Genomic DNA, 24,953 nt, shown 5'->3' with positions numbered 1-24,953 from the left:
ATTTCCGCACTGGTCAGTGAATATCCATATCATACCAGCAGACTCCTCGCTGGAAAATAGAAAAAGCTAATGGGAAGCATTCAGGAGGAAAGCAGTTTTCAACACCAATATCATTGAGCAGGAAACAGTAGTTGTTGCACTAGCACATGTCACAGAAACCATACAAAACGCAGGCAAGCTAACAATCCCTAAGACTTCATCACGTTTTCCAAACCGTCCGAAAACATGGTGGAATGATGACTGCACTGAAACAAGAAAACAACAGAATAGGGCATGGAACCGTTTTTGCAGGTATCCCACAACAGAAAATCTGATTCAGTTCAAAAGAATGCGTGCCATAGCGCGATTTACTAGGAAGCAGAGTCGAAAAGCAACATGGATCAAATTCACATCCACAATAAACAAAAAAACAAATGCACATATAGTCTGGAATAAAATAAGAAAAATGACAGGTAAATATAGAAATAGGCCATCACCAATACTGAACTGCAATGGAATTAGCTTGACTGAACCTACCGTTATTGCAAACACATTAGGCGAGATCTTCGCAAAAGTATCAGCGAAAGATTCATACCATCCGGAATTTCTGATTCAAAAAAAAAAGCAGAAAAGCATAAGATCAAATTTAAATCAAAAGGTAATGAACCCTTCAATCAACCATTCACAATAAACGAACTACACGAAGTTTTGTTCACAGCCAGGCCAAGTGCAGTAGGCCCAGACGATATACATTACGACATGATGAAGCACCTTAACGAGACTGAATTAGAAATTTTATTGAAACTGTATAACAGAATATTCCAAGAAAATGTATTTCCAAACACATGGTGCCATGCAATAGTACTAGTTTTCCCAAAACCTGACAAAGACCTGACAAATCCATGCAACTATCGACCAATAGCCCTCACCAGCTGTTTAGGAAAATTATTAGAAAAAATGATAAACAAGAGACTGATTTGGTATCTAGAGGAAAATAACATCTACACAAACACGCAATGTGGTTTTAGACATCATAGATCTACTCTGAACCACCTAGTCAGGATAGAAGCCAACATCAGAAACGCATTTATCAGATCACAACATATGGTTACAGTATTTTTTGACATCGAAAAAGCTTACAATACCACTTGTAGATATGGGATCCTGCGAGATATCCACCATGCTGGACTCAGAGGCAATCTCCCTATGTTTATCGAGAACTTCCTTATGAACAGAACCTTCCAAGTCAAAGTACAAACTTCTTTCTCTAAAATCTACCAACAAGAAGAATGCATTCCACAGGGCTCAGTCTTCAGTGCCACTTTGTTTGCCATAAAGATTAATTCGATCATAAATCAACTCCCTCCTTCAGTTTCACATGCACTTTATGTTGATAACTTTAGTATCTCTAGTCAGGCACAGAACATGAGAACTATCGAGAGACAATTGCAATGCGCAATCAACAATATAAGTAAGTGGGCACTAGATAACGGTTTCAGACTGTCAACACAAAAAACAATACGTGTACATTTTTGTCGCAAAAGAAATCTCCATCCTGATCCTGAACTAAAATTAGAAGGCAAAAATATACCAACGCAGCCGAAGGCAAAATTTCTCTGACTAATCTTAGATAAGAAACTCACATTCGTGAAGCATATCCGAGAGCTGCATAAAAGCTGTACAAAACACCTGAACATACTTAAAATCCTTTCGTCAACAGCATGGGGAGCAGACAGATATTCCTTACTAAACCTATACAAAGCACTAATTAGATCAGAATTGGACTATGGAGCCCCAGTATACGATTCAGCACGGAAAAAAGCTCTGAAGTGGCTGGATCCAGTTCATCACAATGCACTGCGTATAGCTACTGGCGCTTATCGTACCTCTCCCATATATAGTCTCTATGCTGAAGCCAACGAACCACCTTTAACTCTTAGGCGACAGCAACTTGCATTGTATTATACATTTAAAATAAAATCTATGCATGGACACCCTACTTGGGAGACCCTCTTTGATCCACGATGCAGAAACATATATCAGAATCGCCAACAAGCAAACCGCCTCCTGGGAATTAGAATGCAAGACTTTTTGGCAGTACATAACCTTAATATAGACGAAATAGCACACATGCCAGTTCATACTCCTCCACCATGGGATTCGCATATCCCAATATGCGACTTCTCCCTTCAGAAATGGAATAAAAAAGCGATACCTTCAACAATCTTCCAACAGTTACATGCAGAGCACAGAATTCAATTTCCTGACTATGTTCCAGTATACACAGATGGTTCAAAAACAGACAATTTAGTGGGAGCAGCAGTGCAGAAAGAGTGCAGTGTATACACAGCAGAATTATACGCAATAAAAATAGCCTTAACTCATGTACAAGATAAGCATTATACGAGAAGTGTAATATATACAGATTCCTTGAGTTCCTTACAAACCATGCAAAACATAGGTACATCCAAACACCCAATCCTTTGGCACATACGGCAAATACTAACTGACTGCCCCAGAAATGAACAGGATACTTTTTTTCTGCTGGATCCCAGGACATACAGGGATTGCGGGAAACGAAGCAGCAGACAAGTCAGCCAAAGAAGCCATACTACAGATCGTAGAGGATATATCAGTCCCATATTCCGATTACAAGCCTGCGATATGGCGTATTTGCCAGTTGCAATGGCAAGAAACTTGGAATCAGCAAACTGCAAACAAATTATACCAAATAAAGCCGAATATTGAAAACTGGATTTCTAGCAGTCAAAGGTCGGGAAAAGAAGAAACAGCACTCACCAGGCTAAGAATCGGGCATACCCATCTTACACGCTCATTTTTGTTGCGAGCAGAGGAACCACCACGCTGCCAGACTTGTGACACCGTTCAATCAGTTCAACACATATTAACAGACTGTCCTACATATACAAATGAACGTAAACAAGCCTTCAAAGATATTTATGAGACGCATGACGCCATTACATAACAGATCTTTTGAAAAATAAACATGACAGCACAGATGTTTTCAACTTTCTTAAAGCTATCAATTTATACCACCTCCTCTAAGGAAGTGACTATAAGCAACAGACTAACATAAGAACGTATGAATCAGGTTAAAATGAACAATTGAAATCGAAAGTAAACACACTTGAAACACATCACACCGTATGAACTGGCACATTATGGCCCACGTAGTCCATGCGCCATTAAACCTCAATACAAACAAACAAACCATTGATTACTTTTCTCGCTTTCCATGAACGTTACTAGTTGATCTCCAGCTTCAATGGTCCCTATATCAAATGGGTTGCCTCAAAAAGTTGTGTATATTTCCAGAGCAACTCGGTGGTTTCATCAGAGAGTACTGGAACATACGCTGTCTTACATCCTCTTGGTGTTTTCTCTAGAGATCCTTTTGAGAGCTTCAAGAAAGGAGTTGCAATTACCTGGAGTTCGATCGATTATACTAACTGCATTATCCAACAGGGGGAAAATTTTCCTCAGTTTGCTTTTTTAAAGTTGAAATGGCATCTAAAGGGGACCATTTCTGGATGAATAGAAGCAAAAATCTGGCACATAATGGGTCTGTGCTGCATGTGAGGGATTGGGCCACAGACAATTTTTGCACATTGTTCTCTAATGGTTTCACTTACAAAGATAAGATCCTGGTTATATCCTCGCTTCCATCTCCTGCTGTTTAAGGATGCTGGTAGTTTTGCACCGTAGATAAGGATTAAATTACAATAGAACCCGGATAAGAAGTTTTTCAAGGGATTGGAGGTTTAGAACTTGTTACGCGGGAAAACTTCTTAGAAGGGAAAATTACCCAAGGGTATGAAATATTAACTATACAAATAAAAATGAAAAGACACATAAGTTAAATATGATTTTTAAGTATTATTTCAGAATTTATAAATATTTTACTCTGCCTGTGGGAAACCTTTTTTAAAATGAGGATTTATAATTGCTTAGCATTATCTTCATTAAACTCATTACCAGGTTGGAAGAATGGCCTTCCTTTGGAGTTTCAACATACCTTAAAAGGTCCCAGTTACAATATGACAGAGCAACATTCCACTAATTAATTCAGAACTGTTCACAACCATCAGAACTTAACGCTCAACGTGCTCATTATATCAAAATTTTTATACTAAAAAGTTTTAGTGCTGAAAGGCTATGGAAAATTCACTAATGGAACAAGTTGGTGCCAAGCATCATTTTAGCTGGTAGTAAACCACCGTAGTAGGTGAAATGGCATCGTTTCTGTTATATCTCATATTATGAATGCCTTCACAACAAGTTACCCTGATATTGAACTACCTCGAATAAGCAACACTTTGAAAGTGGATTCTCGGAGGATACCATCACCCCAAGGTGGTGGTATTCGCTGAGAATAAGTAACATTAGCCTTCTCCGTGAAAGAGCGGTGCCTATTGGAGGTAGTTCAGTATCAGGGCAGCTTGTTGTGAAGGCATTCACAATATGAGATACATGTACACTTGGGTTCAAAGAAAGTGCATCACCTAGGAATTTCACATTTCTTACCCTTTTTCGTGGTGGTGTCTTTACTTTAATGACTAGCATCACAAATAGAAATATAGACAAAAGATATTTATTAATATTTAAGGCTAAATAATATTTGACAGGTGTTCTCAAAATATTCCAAACTGAGCATTTGCAAACTTTATACAACAGTTTTGGTAAACACGACAGTTATGGCTGAAATGTTATAATTAGCTTCAGTTTATGATTTTAAATGGAAAACAAAATGAAAAGTTCACCAGGTGCAAATTAATATTTAGTTGAACCGTTTAGTTGAACCGCCTCTGGCCCTAATGACAACAGCACACTGTCGAGGCATTGACAAGATCAATTTCTGAAGATAATTAAGGTGGTAGATGACTTTCATCAACCGGTGAAATACCACCACTTTGCTTATTGGAGGCTTGAAGTGGTGAAACCCATGTTTAGTCTCTAGAGCAAAGTTTCCAGCACCCCCCCCCCCCATACTTCTCCTTCAAACCCATGCACGGTACTAAGTACTATAGGTTTTGATACCTTTCGTGTTTGGGGTTTTCATAAAAAAAAAAAAAAAAAAAACTGATAGTTTGTGGTTCCAAACACGAATTATGGCTTCCTGAAGTTGACGAAGTGTCTTTGGTTTGTTTCTGGTAAATGCAGATTCCACATGATGCCAACAGTTTTCTACAAGATTCATGTACAGGCTGTTTCCTGGCCAGCTAAGAGCTGTAATGGACCGCACTTCCAACCATTTTTATCACCTGTAACTAATGTAAACATATTACTGTCGAACATCTAATGCAGAAATGAAGCTAAAGTAACTATAGAAGTGCCTACTTACACTTTTCGCCTGATGACAAGTGGCAGAGGCGTCCTGAAAGATGCAGTTACTTGGCAGGTTGAAATGGTCTCTAATGGTTGGCAGCAATTTGCTTTCCAATATAGCCAGGTATCCACTGGCATTTACGGAACCTTTTATAAACTGCAGGAGACCTACTGCACAATACGAAATGCACTCCCATATCATTTGGCTAGTAGGGAATTTCATTGTAGTCTGGATGGTATTCTTCACCATGTTGAGCCTCCCTTTCTTCGGGGTACGCCTATATCGTCTATCCTGCTTCAATTATGCAATCAGTTAGGACAATAATCTGAGCCCTCGGAAATCAGGGGTTTTAAGTTCCCTGGGTGTCTGCAGCTACAGATTACATTGTGTTTTTAATGGAAAGATCACTTAGCATCTTTCCATACCGCAAAAATCTATTTTCTTTATTTGTTTACCAGAAGGACTCTATCTGAACTGACTCGATGCCCAAGATAAGTTATCCTTGCTTCAAGAATTCACATTTAGATGGCTTGAGCTGAAGATCACATTGTCGCCAGCGTTGTAAGACAGTCTGTAGCCTTTGTAAGTGGGTTTTGAGGTCTTTGCTTGTGACTATTATATCATCCAGATAGCAAAAGATGGATTCTTTTCTTAGGTCTTGAAGGACAATCGACATGGCCCTCACGAATTTTGCTGGACTTTTTTTTAACCGGAACGTCAATCTTTTGAACTCATACAAGGCGTGCCATGTTGCAAAAGCTGTTTTCTGTCGGTCTGCAGTGTGAACAGAATCTGCCAGAACCCTGACTGAAGATCAAGAGTGTTATAGTAATAAGCTTTCCACAGAATGTCCAAAATTTCAGTTATCTGACACATAGGGAAGTTATCTGCAACTGTTTTGGCGTTAAATTTACGGAAGTCAAAGCACATGCGTAACGAACCATTTTGCTTTTTCACCATCACAAAGGGAGCTGAATATGGTGAGAGACTTGCTGCAATTATATCAGCGTCCAAGAGTTCATTGACCTGATCCTGGATTTGAGCCCTCAAGGCATAAGGCATGCGATAAGTGCTCTGTTTCATTGGAACACTAATTTTATTCTGTTGCACCACGGTAGAACTACCTAATTGGCAAGGTGATTTGGCAAAAATATCTGTGTACCTATCTAATAGCCTAACCAGTTCTTTGCATTCATTAAAAGTCAAATGATCCACATCGAAATCTTCAAGGAGAAATAATGCATCAGAACACCAGAAGACCAACTAAAATGGCCATCAGAGGTTCAGAACTGAACTACAAAAATCCAAACAGCACAAATCAAGCTATCTTCAGCAAAACACAGCTGCAGTGAACATACAACAGCATTACTTCTGACCAACAACAAACAGTAATTCCAGAAATACAACTGATGGTCACAACATGCCGTTTGAAAGTAGCTCCAAGAAGACAGTTGAACCAAGAGCATGGAGGATGAAATCAGTACCTATGAACAGTATCGTTACTTCCAAGCAAGACAAGGAGACCTTCTTCACCCAAGCAGCTCAGAATCGTGATGCAGTTATTGGCTCTAACCCTAACACACTAGGTATTAAAACGGTGCCGCATAGAGGAAGGAGGGCAAGGCCCTCCAGCATTTTAATAAGTCGACTATGCCCGGAAACGACAGTAGAACAAATTGAAACCCTTCTGATGCAGCTCAACTTACCTGATACCCCCATAAAGGTCCATACCAGGCATCCATCCTATTCCTCTTTCCAGATTAAGATCAAAAGTCCCAATATAGAAAGATATCTAAACACAGATATCTAGCCCACAGGTCTCTTTGTAATGCCATCGTTTGGCAATCATAATGAACAACCAGCGGTACAAGCGATCTCGAGACCAGAGATGAGCATTATGCCTGTCTCTGCATAGCTAGGTAGCGAACCAGACTGTCCTTTCCAACTTACAATCATGCAGATCAATGCACAACACTCTAGATGCATTGCTGATGAGATCAGTCTCATTGCAACGGAAAATTTATTCGATATTATATGCATTGAGGAACCTTATGTCTCTAAGCACATTTATGGGAAATCTTCCAAAGTTATGGGATATCCCATGACTGCAAGAATCATCCAGTCCTCTGCAACAGATCCTAAATCTGCCATCATCATATTCAGCAACAAACTGGATATCACTGTTATCTCTGGCTTGTGTAGGCGCCTCCGTAGCCAGGTGGGAAGGAGCAGCAGTGCGTAGCACACCCTTCTTGATTAGACCGGGGTTCGAGCCCGTCACCACCAAATACGGAACATGCGGAAAGGTCAGGGAATGACCACCGCACCGGAGCAATATGGCCTTAGTTGCTAATGCTCCTAAAAAACCAAATAACAACAACAACAACAACTGGCTTGTGTAATCAAAATTCCACCTGTATTTTAGTCTCTACATCAACTTTCTCGTTCTACTTACTGTTACTATTTGTCCACCTTCAGCAGATATTAATTTATCACAAAGATATCTAGAACAGGTGTTTGTTATTTTAAATCCCACATATTTAATAATTACAACTGACTCAAACTCGAAATCATTCTTATGGTTCAGCAGTGTCTTGGACAACAGAGGTAGGATTTTCGAGGAATTTTTATTCATCTACAATTTAAATCTGCACAACTTACCCAACCAATCGCACACCTTCTCAAACGTCCACGGAGAATCAAAGATTGATTTAACCATTTCAACGTCCGCCATGTCCTCGAGGATCTCTGATTGGACCATACATACTGACGACACAAACAGTGACCACCGAGCAATCACTTTTAAGGTATCTCTCCTTCAAATACTACAGGACCCCTCCTTCTCCTCCTACAAAAGATCTTAGAAGATTTTCTATCAAAACCATCAAATGGCCTTTATTTATGTCTTCAATTCACCAGGATTTTAACGTTGACACTCGCCTGTCTTTGAACCATTTCAATGTCTCAGAATATGCATTCTATGTACAGGCTGCCTTACTTCGAGCTACAGAACGCTCCGCTAAGAAGAAAATTAGCAAGCATACTACAGTTCCATCGTGGACAGCTGAACTTTCCACTCTGCACAAAAATGTACACAAAGCACACAGAGACTTTCAACGGAGAAGATCCTGGCCTGAACCAGAAGTCACCAGACTAAAAAATATCTATAAAGGCCAGCGGAATAAATACGTAAATACAATTGCAAAACAAAAACTTGCCTCCTGGCAACACTTAGTTCACTCCACAGGAAATTCTGATCCCTGGGGTCTATTATATAAAATTAGCAAAAACAAGTATCACTCTCATGAAGTGTACCACACTGTAGTGAACAACAACACAGAAACCACTAATTGGAATGACTCAGTTAATGCTATCCTGGATCGCTTGCTTCCCCTGGACGATCTCACCACAGAAACTCCAGAACAAATATCTATCAGAAATAGCAACTCAAAAATGGCGCCTCCATAGCCAGATTGGGAAGGAGCAGCAGTGCATAGCACATGCTTCTTGATTAGACCGGGGTTCGAGCCCATCACCACCAAATACGGAGGATGCGGAAAGGTCAGGGAATGACCACCGCATATCCCGGAGCAATATGGCCTTAGTTGCTAATGCTCCTAAAAAACCAAATAACAAACAAACAAACATAACAAGCAACTCAACCTAACACTGCTCATATGAAACGGATCTCTTCACTCTTCCCGAGCTAAAGCTGGCCCTGAGCAAAATAAATATCCATAAATGTCCAGGTTTAGATCTTGTGGAAAATGCTGTAATTATCAAATTTGCCGAAATCTTTCCAGAAATACTTCTATGTACAACAAATGTCTTACTGGGGAGATATTTCCTAATCTCTGGAAGGTGGCTTTGATCAAAAATTATTCACAAGCCAGACAAAAATAAATCTGATCCCAAAGCATACAGGCCCATCTCTCTTTTGGCAAACCTTGGCAAACTATTTGGAAGATTGTTAGCACCCAGAGTAGCAGATTTAATTGAAGGTCAGAACTTAATATCTCCATCCCAATTTGGCTTCAAGAAGCGAAAATCCTATGAAGACGCCTTTGTCTGTTTAGTTAACCACATATCAGCTTGCAGGGCTAAATATGAAATGGCCATATTCATTGACTTCGAGGGAGCTTTCGATTTCCTCTGGTGGGAGAGCGCTCTCAATCGTCTTACCAAAGCCAAGTGCTCTCAGCAACTGTTCCAAGTTATTAGAAGCTATTTCCAAAATAGACTCATCCAAGTAATCTCGAAACAGCAGTCTCTATCAAGGACCATCTCAAGATGATGCCCCCAGGGATCAGTTCTGGGACCCCTCTTCTGGAACATAGTTTTGGATAGCTGGCTCACGCAAAAACCTGACAATATCTCTGCCTTTGCCTACGCCGATGATTTGGTTCTTCTAATTCCAGGTCGATCGCGTCTTCAACTAGAACAATCAGCCAACATAACTCTTTCTGAGCTAATCAAGTGGTCAAGTATACATAAACTGCGAATATCTGCCACAAAAACAAAACTGATGGTTTTTAAGGGCAGGTTAGATTACAGAAGACCTCCAAATATAAAGATAGATGGAAAGCAAATCCCTTTTCTTCCTGAATTAAAACTAAAACATCTTGGTGTAATTTTAGATGACAGGTTAACCTTCTCCTCTCATATTAATCACCTTGCCTTGAAGATTATGAAGTTCACTGCAGCAGTTATCCGAATTTCCAAATCGGACTGGGGACTAAATAGGAAGACTCTCTTATTATATTATACAGCAGTATTCGTACCAATAACAACATATGCTTCGGGAGTCTGGTTTCATAGAGCCGTTAATGTTAAACTCCGTTCCAAGCTCATCTCCCTTCAACGGATTATGCTGCTCGCCATGCTCCGGGCCTGCAGGACAGTGTCCCCTGCTGCTCTGCAGGTCCTTGCTGGAGTCTTACCACTAGACCTGCATGTCATCTTCAAAGGACTATGCCATCCTCTAAAGCACGGAATTCCCGGTGAGTGAGATTCTCGGCATCTCATGCAACTTAACTGCTAACATCAAAGACGAGAAACGGAGAATCTGGAATGAACTTATCAGTGTGTGGCAATAACGATGGGATTCCAGTACTATAATCTTAAGAGAGGCGGCAAGCGAGTGCATTGAACCATTGAGGCTAATTATGCGAGCATCATTAGACTCTGGGGAGATTCCCTTGGATTGGAAAAGTGCAAATGTATCTCCCATACATAAGGGTGGCTCTAAAAGTGAAGTTGGAAATTATCGACTTGTCAGTCTGACTTCAGTAGTAGGGAAAATCATGGAGGCAATGATCAAGGGTGGAATTCAGGATCATTTGGATCGAATTGAAATTCTCAAGGATACTCAGCATGGTTTCGTAAAGGGAAAATCATGTTTAACAAATCTGGTTCGCTATTTCGAAAGGGTCACTCACGAGCTGGATTTAGGGAATAATTTCGACATTGTTTATTTAGATTTCAGCAAAGCTTTTGACTCAGTCCCACATGAGCGGTTGCTTTATAAGCTGGAACAGGTTGGAATCACTGGGAAAATCCTTAGATGGATAGAAGGATGGCTTCAGGGCAGGAGGCAGAGGGTTGTGATAAATGGCTATTCCTCAGATTGGGTTGATGTAAGAAGTGGGGTTCCCCAAGGATCAGTATTAGGACCACTGTTGTTTTTAATTTTCATAAACGACATTGATGAAGGGATAGAGGGCGTGATGTCTAAATTTGCAGATGATGTTAAAATTGGGAGAGTAGTTAATGATCACTGTCAAGCTGAGCTTCTTCAGAGAGACCTAGATAGACTTCAGGAATGGTCAGAAAAATGGCAGCTGTGCTTTAATCCAACAAAGTGTAAGGTATTACACCTGGGAAACAGTAATCCCAAAAAAACTTATTCACTTGGTGGAGTTCAACTAAAGCCAGTACTGGAGGAAAGGGACTTGGGTGTTACGATACGGTCAGACATGAAATTCTCTGAGCATTGTAAACAGGTTGCAAGGAAGGCCCATGGTGTCCTATCAATGATCTATCGAACTTTTGCAAGTAGAGATAGGGACGTGATAATCCCATTATATAAGGCTTATGTTAGACCACACTTGGAATACTGTGTTCAAGTATGGAGACCGCACCTGAAGAAAGACATCGAACTTCTTGAAAGGGTGCAAAGAAGGGTAACTCGCCTGGTGAGATCGGCAAAAGGGCGTCCTTATGAAGAAAGACTTCGAATATGTGGGTTGCAGAGTTTGGAAACTAGACACCTTAGAGGAGATTTGATTGAGGTGTTTAAGGCTCTGAGAGGCATCAGTAAAATGAATGAGGACAAAATTTTCAAGATTATAAATGATGCTAGAACTAGGGGACATAAATTCAAGTTACGGGGGGAAATGTTTAGATTGGATTGCAGGAAGTTCTATTTTAGCCAGCGAGTTATAAATTACTGGAATAAGTTGCCTTCATGGGTGGTAGAGGCCGAGAGTTTGGGGAAATTCAAAGGTCATCTGGATAGTACTTTCGGGTAAGGGAAGCACATAGGATGATAGGTTTAATTTCCTTTTTATTTATTTTTTATTTTATTAATTATTATTATTTAGTTATTTATTTTTATTTTTTTGTTTTTATCATTGTTTTGTTCGGATTTATTTTTTTTTATTTATTTTTTTTTATTTTTTTTTTTGGCTGGTGCAGCATAAGCCATAGGCTTTCTTGCACCATGCGGCCGTTACTAATACTAATACTAATACTACTGGTCAAGTCACCCACTCTTTTGTTCCTGCAATTACCTTCCCTCTCAACAAGAACATCCATCAATGGTTTTCTCCTAGCCTAACAACATCGTATATACTTACTGGGCACGGCTCCATCAACTCCAAACTATTTCAATTTTGCTTGTCTGACACCAATCTCTGCTTGTGTAGTGCTGAGGAAACCTGGACGCACATTCTGTATCGCTGCAGCCTGTACCACGATGACAGATCTACACTACAAGCTGCTGTCAGCAACTTCTCTGAAGGAAATGAAGTGGCGCTGACTGAAAATTCTCAATCGTTCTCAGCTCTACAACAATTCTGCTCTGCTGTTTTCACCAAAAGAAAGCAACTCTTCTCAAGTTTATCAACATATCAACAACAAGGAACCAACCCAACACCTGCAATGTCTATCGATATTTCTTAAAAGTGATATCGCCTGCCATCTACTTTTTTTTTTTTTTTTTCGTTCTTCCTGGACAGAAAAAGACTGCTGTCTTGTGGTTCCTGTGCCACAATTTATACTTCTGATTAGTTGCGTGATGTGATTTTCTGTGTGAACATGCTTCATGTTCATTACACTTATAACGTTGTAATTAACACGATTATATGTATATATCATTGTATGTATCATTATATATTGTATCATTATATGTATCATATATATAGTATCATTATATGTATCATATATATATCATTGTATATATATATATCTATGTATGTACATATCCGATTTGCCAGTTTCTGGCTAGGGGCCACTTGTTTTTGTTGTTTTTTTTTTTTTTTCTTTTTTTTGTTAATAAAGAATAAAGAAAAAACTTCTTTTCTAGTAACTGGATATGGCTTTCTCAATCAAAAATTTTATCTGTTTGGTTTGCATCACACCGATCTCTGCTGCTGTTGAAATACAAAAGACTGGAGTCACATTTTCTTTAACTGTGCAGTCTACGACGATCTTAGGGTGAAGTTCCGAACTGACATTCCAAATCGCTCTCCAGGGCGGGAGGAATTGCTTCTGCAGAATATGAACCATCTTTCAGTTCTTCAGAACTTTTCCTCCAAAATGTTTGCTTGCAGAAAGAGATTCAACGCCGGAGTAGCGAACGAAATAGTCCATCACATGCAGCTCTGTGAGTGGGGAAACAACTTGCTTCTCTGCTGTTCTGAATGATAAAACATGTATTTCAGAGGACACTCAGAGATTTCTGTGTAGTGCTGGGCTGCTCATGAATTAAGTATAACTGCACCAAAATTAGCTATATATTCTTCTATGGTTCATGTATGCAAGAATTGTCATTGCACTGATCCTAAAGGTTACCAGTTCGAATTCTGAATTATCTTGGATACAAGAGTACTTGTTTTTTTTTATTATTATTATTCTTAACCAGCACCATTCCTTTTTTTTTTAATTATTATTTTAATTATTATTATTTTTTATTACTTTATTTTTTCTTTATCCCAACTAGCACTATTTTTGTTTTTTTTCTAACCAACACTACTGGCTTTTATTTTCATTTATTTACTTTTTATTTTATTCTCTGTTTTTTCATAATCAGCACCAGAGGTTGTTTTTTTTTTTTTTTTTCTTTTCTCTCTCTCTCTCTCTCTCTGGACTGGGCCCCACAGGATCCTGGCCCACCTTCTGGCAACACTAGGTTGGTCAGAGTCTCTTTTGAGACAGTACGTGCTCTACTAGAATTAGCCCACCTTCCCATGGTGTGGACAGATGGAATCATCTGTCCAGGTGACTGATGCTTCTTGGTAGCCACGAGGCCAGAACAGAACAACAGAACACACACAAACATACACGAATATATTTCTGATCCTTTTACAGTTGATCCTGTTCTTCACAGAAACACGAGGCGAAGTTGAACAGGCGTTCCAGGTGCCATCCTATACATATACACATGTCCACATGACTCAAGGAATTTCTGTAGGCCAATATGGCTGGCGCGACAGTAACATAGTTTTTTCTCCGGGTAACTCTGGATTTTCGACCAGCAAACCGACAAATCGACTATAGAATACATGCAGTTTGCAGACTTAATACAGGGTGTCTTTAAATTATGAAGTTCTACTTGATTTTCATTGTAACAACTATCTTAAGATGGTTTTCTGCAGTTCTTAAGGCAACCCAATTAGTTTTTTTTTTTTTCATGCTGTTCGCCGCTTAATCTCAGTAAGCATGAGACAGTGCACCATTAAAATGGTGACAGTGTATGAGAAAGCAATGCGCATGTTGTCGCTGTGGGATACCAAATTTCCAGTGACTGTAAAGAGGCGTTTTTAATGGGAATTCCAGAAAGATCCATCCACCTACCGAACAATCAGTGAGGCTATGGTCGAAACCTTTTCAAAAACACGGCAGTATGTTGCACCAGAAAGGAGCAGGTAGACTTAGTGCATCTGCAAATTATGTTTCGGAATTGCAAGAAATGTTTACGCGAACTCCTACAAAGTCTATCCGCCAGGTAAGCCTGCAGCTGCAAATACTGCAATCAACATTGCAAAATTTTATGATTACAAAGTGCAAATCGTCCAGGAAATTAAGCCTCACGACAAACCACAACGGAGAGAATTCGCTGTTTACATTCTCAACCGTATAGGATGAGCACTTTCTGAAAAATCTCGTATTTAATGATGAAGCAACGTTTCACCTATCTGGTAAAAATTAACAAACACAAAATTGTCGCATCTGGGGATCTGAAAATTCCCACCTCAGTTCGTGAACGCGAGTTTGATAGTCCCAAAACAAACGTGTCGTGCGCAGTATCCTTCATCCAGATGATTGTGCCATTTTTCTTCCACAAAAACACTGTGAACTTCACAAATTCCCTAGACATGCTCGAATTGTATGCAGGACTTCCCTTGAAAGATATGCGGCCACATGTGTCTTATCGGCAAGATAGGACGCCACCATGCTGGAGCTTGCATGTGCACGATTCCTTCAACAAAAATTTTCCTAACCAATGGATTGGCCGGTATTATCCATTCGGTAGCCTCCTCATTACCAGATATCACACCTGTGAATTTCTTTGTATGCGGGCTACGTAAAGGATAATCTGTATGCAAAAAAAGCTAAAAGAGATGCTTCAAAATGCCCGTATGCTACTGCAACAGTTTAGGCAGACGGGCTGAGAAATAGCAATTGAAGTTTAACAATGATAAATGCAAAAGTACTACATATGGACAGCAGTAACCCCAGAGTAACGTACAGTGTATACTACACTCAGGGTAATGGAAAATGAAAAAGACCTGGGGGATGATTGTGCAGTGAGATATGAAGTTCTCTGAGCAATGCAGACAGGCTGCCAGAATAGCTCATGTCAATGATATACAGGAATTTTGCTAGCAGGGATAAGGTGGTCATTATCCCATTGTATAAGCCAATGATCAGGCTCATCTTGAGTACTGCATACAGGTCTAGAAACCTCATTTTAGGAAGGATGTTCAGCTAGAACAAGTATAGATAAGAGCAGCGAGATTGGTGAGCGTAACAAAGGGGTACTCTTAAGAAAGTCTTCAATTCTTCAAATTGCAGCGTTTGGAGACTAAGTACCTACGAGGTGTTTAAGGCTTTGAATAGATTGAGCAAGCTCAATGCTGATGGGATTCTTCCTCTTGCTCAGACCACACACATGATGAGACGTAAATTGAAATTGAAAAAGGACGGCTGCAGAATAGATGTGCGGAAATTTACCTTTGACTTTGGAAGTTTGGGTGATTGATTGTTGGAACAATCTACTGTCTCAGGCGTAGATAGCAAGATTTCCCCCCCAGAAACTGGGGGTTTTCGTCCAACAAAACAGACAAATCGACCATAGAACACACGCAATTAACAGACATAAGACACACAGCACGGTGTATGAATTTAAATACAGTATTCTGGCGTCCCCATAATAAGTTGAGTTGCTTTATTATGTGCAGCAAACCGTTTTACAATATCTATTGCAATAAAATTTTAATGGAGCTTCATAATCAGGTGAATATGGCCCCTTTATATATGGCCCAATATGGTCTTTGTCGCTGATGAGCCAAAAACCCAACAACAACCAAATAGTATCCTTTTAAAGCACCAGTAAAACAGGTGCGTGGCTCCTTTACACGTGTCAAACATTAGCCTTTGACACTTCGTCACCAGTAATGTTCCACTTCCTGAATTGCACCTCACGTCACTTCCTGAATTGCATCTTCGCTTCGCTTCCTGATGGCTGTTTATTTCTCGATCATTTTCCTCTGCGTCACATTCCTGAATGCTGCTGGCGGCGACACGACGGTAAATGAATGTAAACTTTTTATTTTTTCCATTTCTGTTGTTCAGAATGTTTCGTGCGTAACTGTAGGCACTGCTGCTATCAGAGGTAATTGTCAGTGCGCAATCCATAAATGGCTATTCTCTCTTGCCAAGAGTTCCGTCTCTTCCTGCCTTTCCATTGAAAAGGTGAATGTAGACTTGTGAACATGGATAAAGTTGTTTAAGTAGGAAGTAAGTGTTGAACATCAGTTATCACACTGAACTTTGCAGAAATTTAAGGTAATCTTAACCTCGGCGATTTTCCAACGCGACAGACACGCAAGCGTACTATTGTATATATCGAATAGCAATTAATGAAAGTAAATTGGACTGAATTGATTCTCGGGCGAAGGTTATATTATCCCTGTCTCCCCTCTGGAAACATTTTTAGTTGCTTTGGCGCATGAACAAACGAAACAAGCAAATAATTAATTTGATTGATTTACAAATGATATATAGCCCCACAATCTCTAGGTTATTATTCATATTTCATTTTATTATGTTTTTCAAAGCTGTAAATAGGTTCATTTTATTGATTATTGTGCATTCTTGTTAATTATTATTTTGTATTCCTGCATACAAGCGAATTAGTGTTTAAGCATTGTAATGTATAAACTATTACAAATAATTAATAAATTTAAATTTAAATTATCTTTATTGAGTGTACCATGGCCTATAAATTACAAGGTTATTTATTTAGAAGTTAAAGGTCTTAGTGTTAAAGATAAGTACAAAGTAAGATTTTGAATCTGATTAGTTTATCTGTTGTCATAAAAATTAAATTAACTTATGGGAAAGATGCTCAATAAGCACTTTTTCCAATAATAAAATTCTGATCAATAAATACAAGCAGTCGATTATGATAAGAAAACAGGGTGCACAGCTTTCCTTAAGTTCCACAGAAACATTGTGAAATGGCCAGTACATGGTTCCATTTGAATACGAATGTAAAACTCTCCAGTATCTTTTCCTAACTGTTTAATGATCATTTTTGCTTTTCAAGGAATGGTGTTGACTTACTAATGAATAGATCTGTAGTTCACTTGTGTGTGGTGACAGCAGGAAACCTGCTCATATATAACATTGGAATTGGCTTCTATTGGAATGAGCAGCAGCCTGGAAAACAAGAAGCAGGATATTTCAGAGACTGCTGGGAGTCATTACGGTACAAGTAAACACATAGGAAACATATATGGAGTTTGGTAAATAAATTTGATGAATTTGAGGTATTGCTCAGAACATCAAAGGCAGATATTGTTGGGATATCAGAGACGTAGTGTAACGCAGATAAGGAATGCAGAACTGGAATTTAGGGAGTAAAATGTGTACAGGAAGGATAGAGAAAATAGGAAGGGAGGATTGCATTGTCCACCAACATGAATGAGAGTAGGTGTATGTTATAGGCCTAATGAATCTGATGAGTATAATGAGCAATTGTGCAGAGAAATAGTGTACCAGTAAATTATAGTGTCTTATAATGGGGGAGGATATTAATTTCTCGGATATTGACTGGAATTTGTGGGTTGGTCACTCACACACTAGCAAGGCTTTTGTGAATTTATTGGACGATTGTTTCTACATCAGCATTTCGAGAGGCAACTAGAGGGAGTAATAATCTTGATCTGATTATCAGTAGTGCTTCTTCATGCATTAAGATTCTGTAGATAAAGGAACCACTAGGTGGCAGTGATCACAGTGTGCTGAAGTGGGATTTACTCAAAGAGGTAACTACCATCAGGGGCAAAAGGAAAGGTTTTTGCTTTCGTAAAGGCGACTACGGTGGTCTGAGACAGTATTTAAATTCTATACGGTGGGACCAACTGATGATGTTACCAACAGCAAATTCAAAAAATTTATCTTGGAGGCAACTAGGGTTTACTTACCAACTAAGAAATATTGTTCAAGGTTTAGGCCTAAATGGATATCAAATGAACTAATGAGACATATGGCAGAGAAGAAAAATCCATGGGATACGTATAAATGAATGGGTGATATGGAAGCCTATGATAGATATAAGCTGGTCTATAACCAAGTCAAAAAGGAGATTAGGCAGACAAAGGCAGATTATGAGAAATCCTTGGCAAAGGATGCAAAGAAAAACAACAAAGACTTATTTACCTATGTAAACTCTAGAAGCAAAGGGATGAATCAGATTGGTCCACTGGACATTGATGGTTCTACTGCTGATGATCCTGCTCAGGTGGCTAACAAGCTAAATGATTATTTTGCATCTACATTCACCCATGAAGAGTTATTCAGGGAGTGGAATGCCAGAGGTGAGTTAAACTCTGGCAGTGAGCTAGATGACTTTGTAATATCTGAGAGGAAAGTGGAGAGAAATTGTTGAAGATAAACATAAAAAAGGCACCCGGGGTGGACGGGATCTATCCAGTTATATTAAAGGAGGCAGCAAAGGAAGTAAGCAAACCCTTAGCCATAATTATGAGAGCTTCTTTGGACACTTTGGGTACCTCCCCATGGACTGGAGTTGTGCAAATGTGACCCCAATTCCCAAAGGAGGATCAAAGTGCAACACAAGTAATTATAGACCTGTTAGTTTAACTTCTGTTCCAGGAAAATTAACGGAGGCACTAGTTAAAGAAGCACAGCAGGATCATCTAGACAAGACTTCAGTTATAGCTCGGATACAACATGATTTTGTTAAGGGAAAGTCTTGCCTGACCAGTTTGATTGGATACTATGATGTGGTCACAAAGGAACTGGATGCAGGGAATAACTTTGATATCATAAATTTGGATCTTATAAAGGCTTTTGATACTGTTACACATGGAAGACACCTGAACAAATTGGAGCAGTGTGGCATTGGAGGCAAATTGCTGTTATGAATAAAGGATGGTTGAGTGGGAGAAGACAGAGAGTGGTAATCAATGGATACTTCTCATCGGGGACTAATGTTATTAGTGGAGTCTTTCATGGTTCAGTGTTGGGTCCATTGTTGTTTTCTGTATTTATAAATGATATTGATGATGGTATATCAAGCTTAATATCCAAGTTTGCAGACGATATTAAGGTTGGCAGGGTTGTTAAGGACACTAATGACAGTACGCTGCTGTAACAGGATCTAGAAAAGTTGAACAGATGGGCTGAGACGTGGCAAATGAAGTTTAACATTGACAAATGTAAAGTAATACATATGGGAAGCAGTAATCCCAGAGTGCCGTATGTGGTACTGCACTGATAAGTGTAAAGTGTAAAAAGTGTCTAACGGCACCAGGGGTTTTCCCCATCTCCGCGTTGCTTTCATTGTGGGTATACCAGTTCACTGGGAAGGCCAGAGATTTAAAAGTGTGGGGATCATGTGAATGTGTTATGTTATGTACCGTTGTTCCTCTAGCCATTTAGCCGCTGGACCCCAGCTGAGGTACTACACTGATAATGGTAGAGAACGAAAAAGACTTGGGAGTAATTGTGCAGGCAGATATGAAGTTTTCTGAGCAGTGCAGACGGTTTGCAAGAGTAGCTCATAATGTCTTGTCAATGATATACAGGAATTTTTCTAGCAGAGATAAGGAGGTGCAGACGGTTTGCAAGAGTAGCTCATAATGTCTTGTCAATGATATACAGGAATTTTTCTAGCAGAGATAAGGAGGTGATTATGCTCTTGTATAAGGCAATGGTCAGGCCACACTTGAGTACTGTATACAGGTCTGGAGGCCTCATTTTAAGAAGGATGTAGAGCTGTTGGAACAAGTACAGAGAAGGGCAACAAGATTAGTGAATGGAACAAAGGATTGCTTTTACTAAGAAAGGCTGAAATTTTGCAAATTAGTGTCTGGAGACTAGGCACCTGCGAGGTGATCTGATTGAGGTGTATAAAGCCTTGAATGGTTTGAGGAATCTCAGCGCTCAATGCTGCTGGGATTCCTCCTTTTGCTCAGAATAATCACCTGAGAGGGGATAAATTGAAATTGAGGAAAGACAGATGTAGGATAGATGTGCGGAAGTTTGTCTTTAGCCAGCGGGGACAGTTGGTTGGTGGAACAGACTCCCATCCTTTGTTGTGAAAGTTGATAGCCTAAATAAATTTAAGGCTGAGCTGGACAGGTATTTGGAACGAACGGAGGGGTGAAATGGGAGCCGGTATTCGTTTTTTTTTTTTTTTTTGGCTGATGCTGCATAAGCTTGCTTTCTTGCATCATATGCCTCTACTAATGCTAACATGGATAGTAGTGAACCAGGTTATACAGAAATGCTAGGGTGGAACTAATGATTAAAGCATGGCCTTGTATAAGAAATGACAAAAGCGTACACCAGAAGAATAAAAACTTGCTATTCTTCAGATTTTGACTGCGCCCTAGGAAATTTATTTATGAAATGTTTTATCTGCTTAGAATATTAGAATCTGGTCCCGTATTAAGCAAGTTGTACTTATTTGCATGACTGTTCTAATTGTTGAATTCACTTTTAGTCCACTTTTGTGTATATCGGTTCATAAAAACAAAGTTTTTTTTTTTTAAATACAGTTCTGCTGAACATCATCTCCAGGCCTTTTGTTCCTGTACCGTACCAGCAACCTAGCTTCGTTTGGTGGTGTGAAGAAGGTCCAGCAGAACCCTGTTAGCCAACTGTATTAAGTGTAGATTGATACGGATAACACTTTCATAAACATCTTAAAATATAATCACGTGAAGTAACAGTGTATTTATTTCGTTTAACTTCTAATAATGATTATATATTTTCAATATAGCTGTAGACGTTAAAAGAAATCTGGAAGGAGAGGAAAACTTTAGTTGATGTGTGTAAGGTTAATCCGAATGCCACACCAGGAAAACATATTTTATTAAGTCGTCGAAGGACAGCAGATTTTACCTGCTAATGAAACCATACCAGGAACTCAGACTTCATATTCGCGAATTAATTCTACTCATTACTTGTTCTTATAAATGTTTTTAGTGACTGTATCCTTAAGAGCAAATGAAACTTGAAGGTAAACGGAAAACTCCATCGTCATTGAATAAATCATAGACGAACAGTAATCCAGAACAAAAGAATTCTTTGACAAATATTCCTCAAATCGTTTCCTTCTGTTCGCCTATCGAAGATCTATTGCTTCTATAAGACAAGTACAAGCTTGCATAAAGTTGAATAAAACATTGTTGTTTTCGACTTTATGTGACCAAACTAGGCGTGTATTATGTATGTAGTAGAATACATCTGTCCGCTCACATAGTTTGTGGGGGGGGGAACGGAAAAAACTTCAGGAGTAAATCCCCACATCTATGTTTGAGACTAGCTATTTACCAGTTAACTAGTCTGAGATAGGGTTTTCTATCTTACACAACATTGACCACTGTTGTTTTCTGAATGTTCAAACGGTTTGCTGTATAGTCCAGCAAACCGTTCCTGGTGTATACGCTGCAGGTATGCTACAGAAAACCTATAGCGTATACTAAATAACATAATAAAAAAGTAACCTAAAAGTAAAATCTGTTGTCCAAATTGATCAATATGATCAATAATCGAATTTCTCGATGTACTTTTTCACGGACTTGCCCTCGAGGATAGCACAGTTTGTAGGCTCACCGTCCTCTTCACACCTGGTGGAAAAGACTTGAGTTCAAGTCCCATTGATGATGGAAGGAATTTTTATGGGTCTTTTTCACAACGTGGCTGAGTTAGTCGGTCTCAGGTAAGAGTAGCATGTTTGCTGCACGAAAACTTGGGTTTTTCGTGCAGCAAACAGAAAATCAACCACAGAACATACAATTTACAGAGAGTATACAGGGAGCAATATGACCTTAGTCGCTGATGCGCCTAAAAACCTTACTACAACAACAACATACAATCACGGTTTTCGAAATTACGTCATTTTTATCAAATATTCAATTAGCCACAGCATTGCAGGTATCAAAACAAGCTCGCGGTGACTCAGCAATAGAAGGAGCCATTCCACTCCATGCAATTCAAAATTATTATGCATTTCAATTGAAATAGCATTGCTTGGATGGTCTTCGTGTTATCTAGTTATCAGTACTCAGTTGTAGGTCCCATATTTCCCAATAATATTTCCAATATGCTTGTTAATTGGTAGTTAATTAATATATTTAGTTGAGGTTTGAATTCGCGGATAAAGAAGTAAATGTACAAAAAAATAATAAAACTTTCGAAAAAATACGGGTAAAATCTCTATCACAAAAATGTCGTAATAAAAAAATGTAATATGAATGTCATTTTTATATTTGAAAATTGTATCTTAGAAGGAGGTAAATCGTGGAAGACTAGATAAGTACCATATTATTAACGCAAATGTAATGAATATACAATTCTGTTTGTTTAATATAAACAGAAAAAATATTTTCTTTAAAAGCATTACAGTATTTGTATGAAAATACAAAGAAATTATCCCTGCAACGTACGTTAAGTAGTGCATCTCGCTAGTAAAATGAAGCTGTGTTTTAAAGGAACAGGAAGTACAAAACAAATTATCTTAGCTCATAAAATGTAGACCTTACTCATGATTTACTCTTGCATAACCCCGGGATATTTTTCTGGTTCGGTGTTCACCCCCTTACGTATTGAAAGCGATTATTTCCTTATGTGAGCTTTGGGCGTCTTGAATGGCTGTAAAACTTTTAATATTCTCTATCTGTTCTCGGTTAGCTTTTGAAATCTCTCTCTGTGATCTTTTTTATTTTATTTGAATTGTTATAATCCTTATTATGATATAAAATGACAACAAGCTCCAGATTTGTTCTGTTATTATGTAAAAAATTTTTTTTCTGTTTATATTCCCGCACGACAACTAAGTCAGTAGAGTTTACAATAAATTGTCAATACAAATAGTTATCGTATTTAGTAAAGACGGAACCGTCTTTCCGTTCATTGAGGGAACCGGGCTTGAACCCCGGTTCCCTCAATGAACGGGTGCTATGCACTCTAGCCCCTGACCACTCGGCTACGTCATTATAGTTAATTTCAGTATTTATTTGGAGCAAGCCAATTTAAAATTCCATTGAATTTCGAAATATAGTTTTTCGGAAAAAAAATTCTCTTCCCTTGAGTTCGCTAAAAGAAAGTTTTTTGGTGAAAAATTTCGTGCAGTAGAAAGTTATTTAATGTTTTTTATGTAAGATTTTTGCTTTTTCGTAATGTTTTATAAACAAAATATTTGTCATTCTCTAAGCTAAAATTCAATTTGACTTCTTGGGGGGGGGGATGCACTGTATAAAGCTCTGAATATCAATGAGACAAATTGCACAAATACTTTTCATCGTTTTTCAGTGTAACCTCTTCTTCTTAACTGTGCAATAATTATTTTTTTAAAGCGTTCATTGTACTTATCGCGTCCATAGAACACATAACGACGCCCTCTAGTACCGGTGTGTAAGTATAGGTGTCAACGTACACAACGCGAGGCTAGTGCAGCGACTGTAGTTTGCGTGCCGTGAACAACGTGGATTCGTTCGGATTTTCCAAGTGTGCGGTTATGCAATTTGAGTACAGAGGATGAACAGCCAGTGAACATTTATTGATAGAAATGTACGGGGGGGGGGAACTTTTCATCGAGGAACCATGATCGTTATTATGGGTTTCCTTAATGAAATTTTTGATGCGCAATCAAAGAGGTTGAAAATTTTCTCACGAACAGTAGCGGACGATGATAGAGAATCGTTTATTTAAAAGTCTGTTTCAATTGAACAACACTTCAAAGAATTCTTTTAATCAAAAATGCAATTTATAACAAATTGCCGAAGAACCAATATTATATCACACATTTCAAATGACATAGAGCATATTCCATATCCGTATTGCTTGATAAAAATGCTCAATTTTGAGTTTCTGGTCTTATAGAAAATTTTCCAGCTTATCAATAATTAATTCCTGTAAGAGCATCCAGTCTTAATTGGATTAGATGAAGTGATTACTGTCAGAATGGAAAATTTTGTTTTCTTTAATTCCGATTGGCAAATCAAGCTGAAAGAGCTAGAATAAATTTGTTGTACAATTTAGTTTTTCAGAAGGAAAGCATAAAGCATTCATTAGCTAGTTATTACAAGTATGCGATATATAAGCCAAAGTAATGATGGGGGGAAAAGGCTAATCTGATGTTAATTAATGCACGTTGCACACAAGGGGTTATTATTTACTTTTAGAGCAACTGGGTCAATATCTGGAAGGCATGAACACGTGCCGCAATGAAAATAATAACACTTAGCTCATGCGTTATTACAGCGACATACTGAAAAAGATTATTGATAACTGGACATTTGCTGTGTTAAGCTAATGGTGACCGAAGCTCTAGAAATAAAAAGTACTTATCACCTTATATAAATGTTTGGGTTCAAACCCCATTGAGAAACAGTTTTTTGGGAAAACTATTCGCACTAATCCTCCCTTGTCAAGGAAAACGTAGTTTGAAATAGTTTTTATAGCGCTGAAACTGCCAAATGACTGAAAATTGCACGTGCCAGATATATGTGTGTGATAGTTATTACAATAATATAATTATAAAATTACATTTCATAATACAAATTATATGTATACAGTATATAATAATTTTATTCTTCATATAGAGGTACTAAGTGAACATCAATTATAGATCACCACAAAATTAAAA

Source organism: Mastigoproctus giganteus, chromosome 6, assembly GCF_048544385.1.
Source record: "Mastigoproctus giganteus isolate SK-2022 chromosome 6, ASM4854438v1, whole genome shotgun sequence".
NCBI classification, from domain to species: domain Eukaryota; kingdom Metazoa; phylum Arthropoda; class Arachnida; order Uropygi; family Thelyphonidae; genus Mastigoproctus; species Mastigoproctus giganteus.
This window is presented reverse-complemented; position numbering follows the sequence as displayed.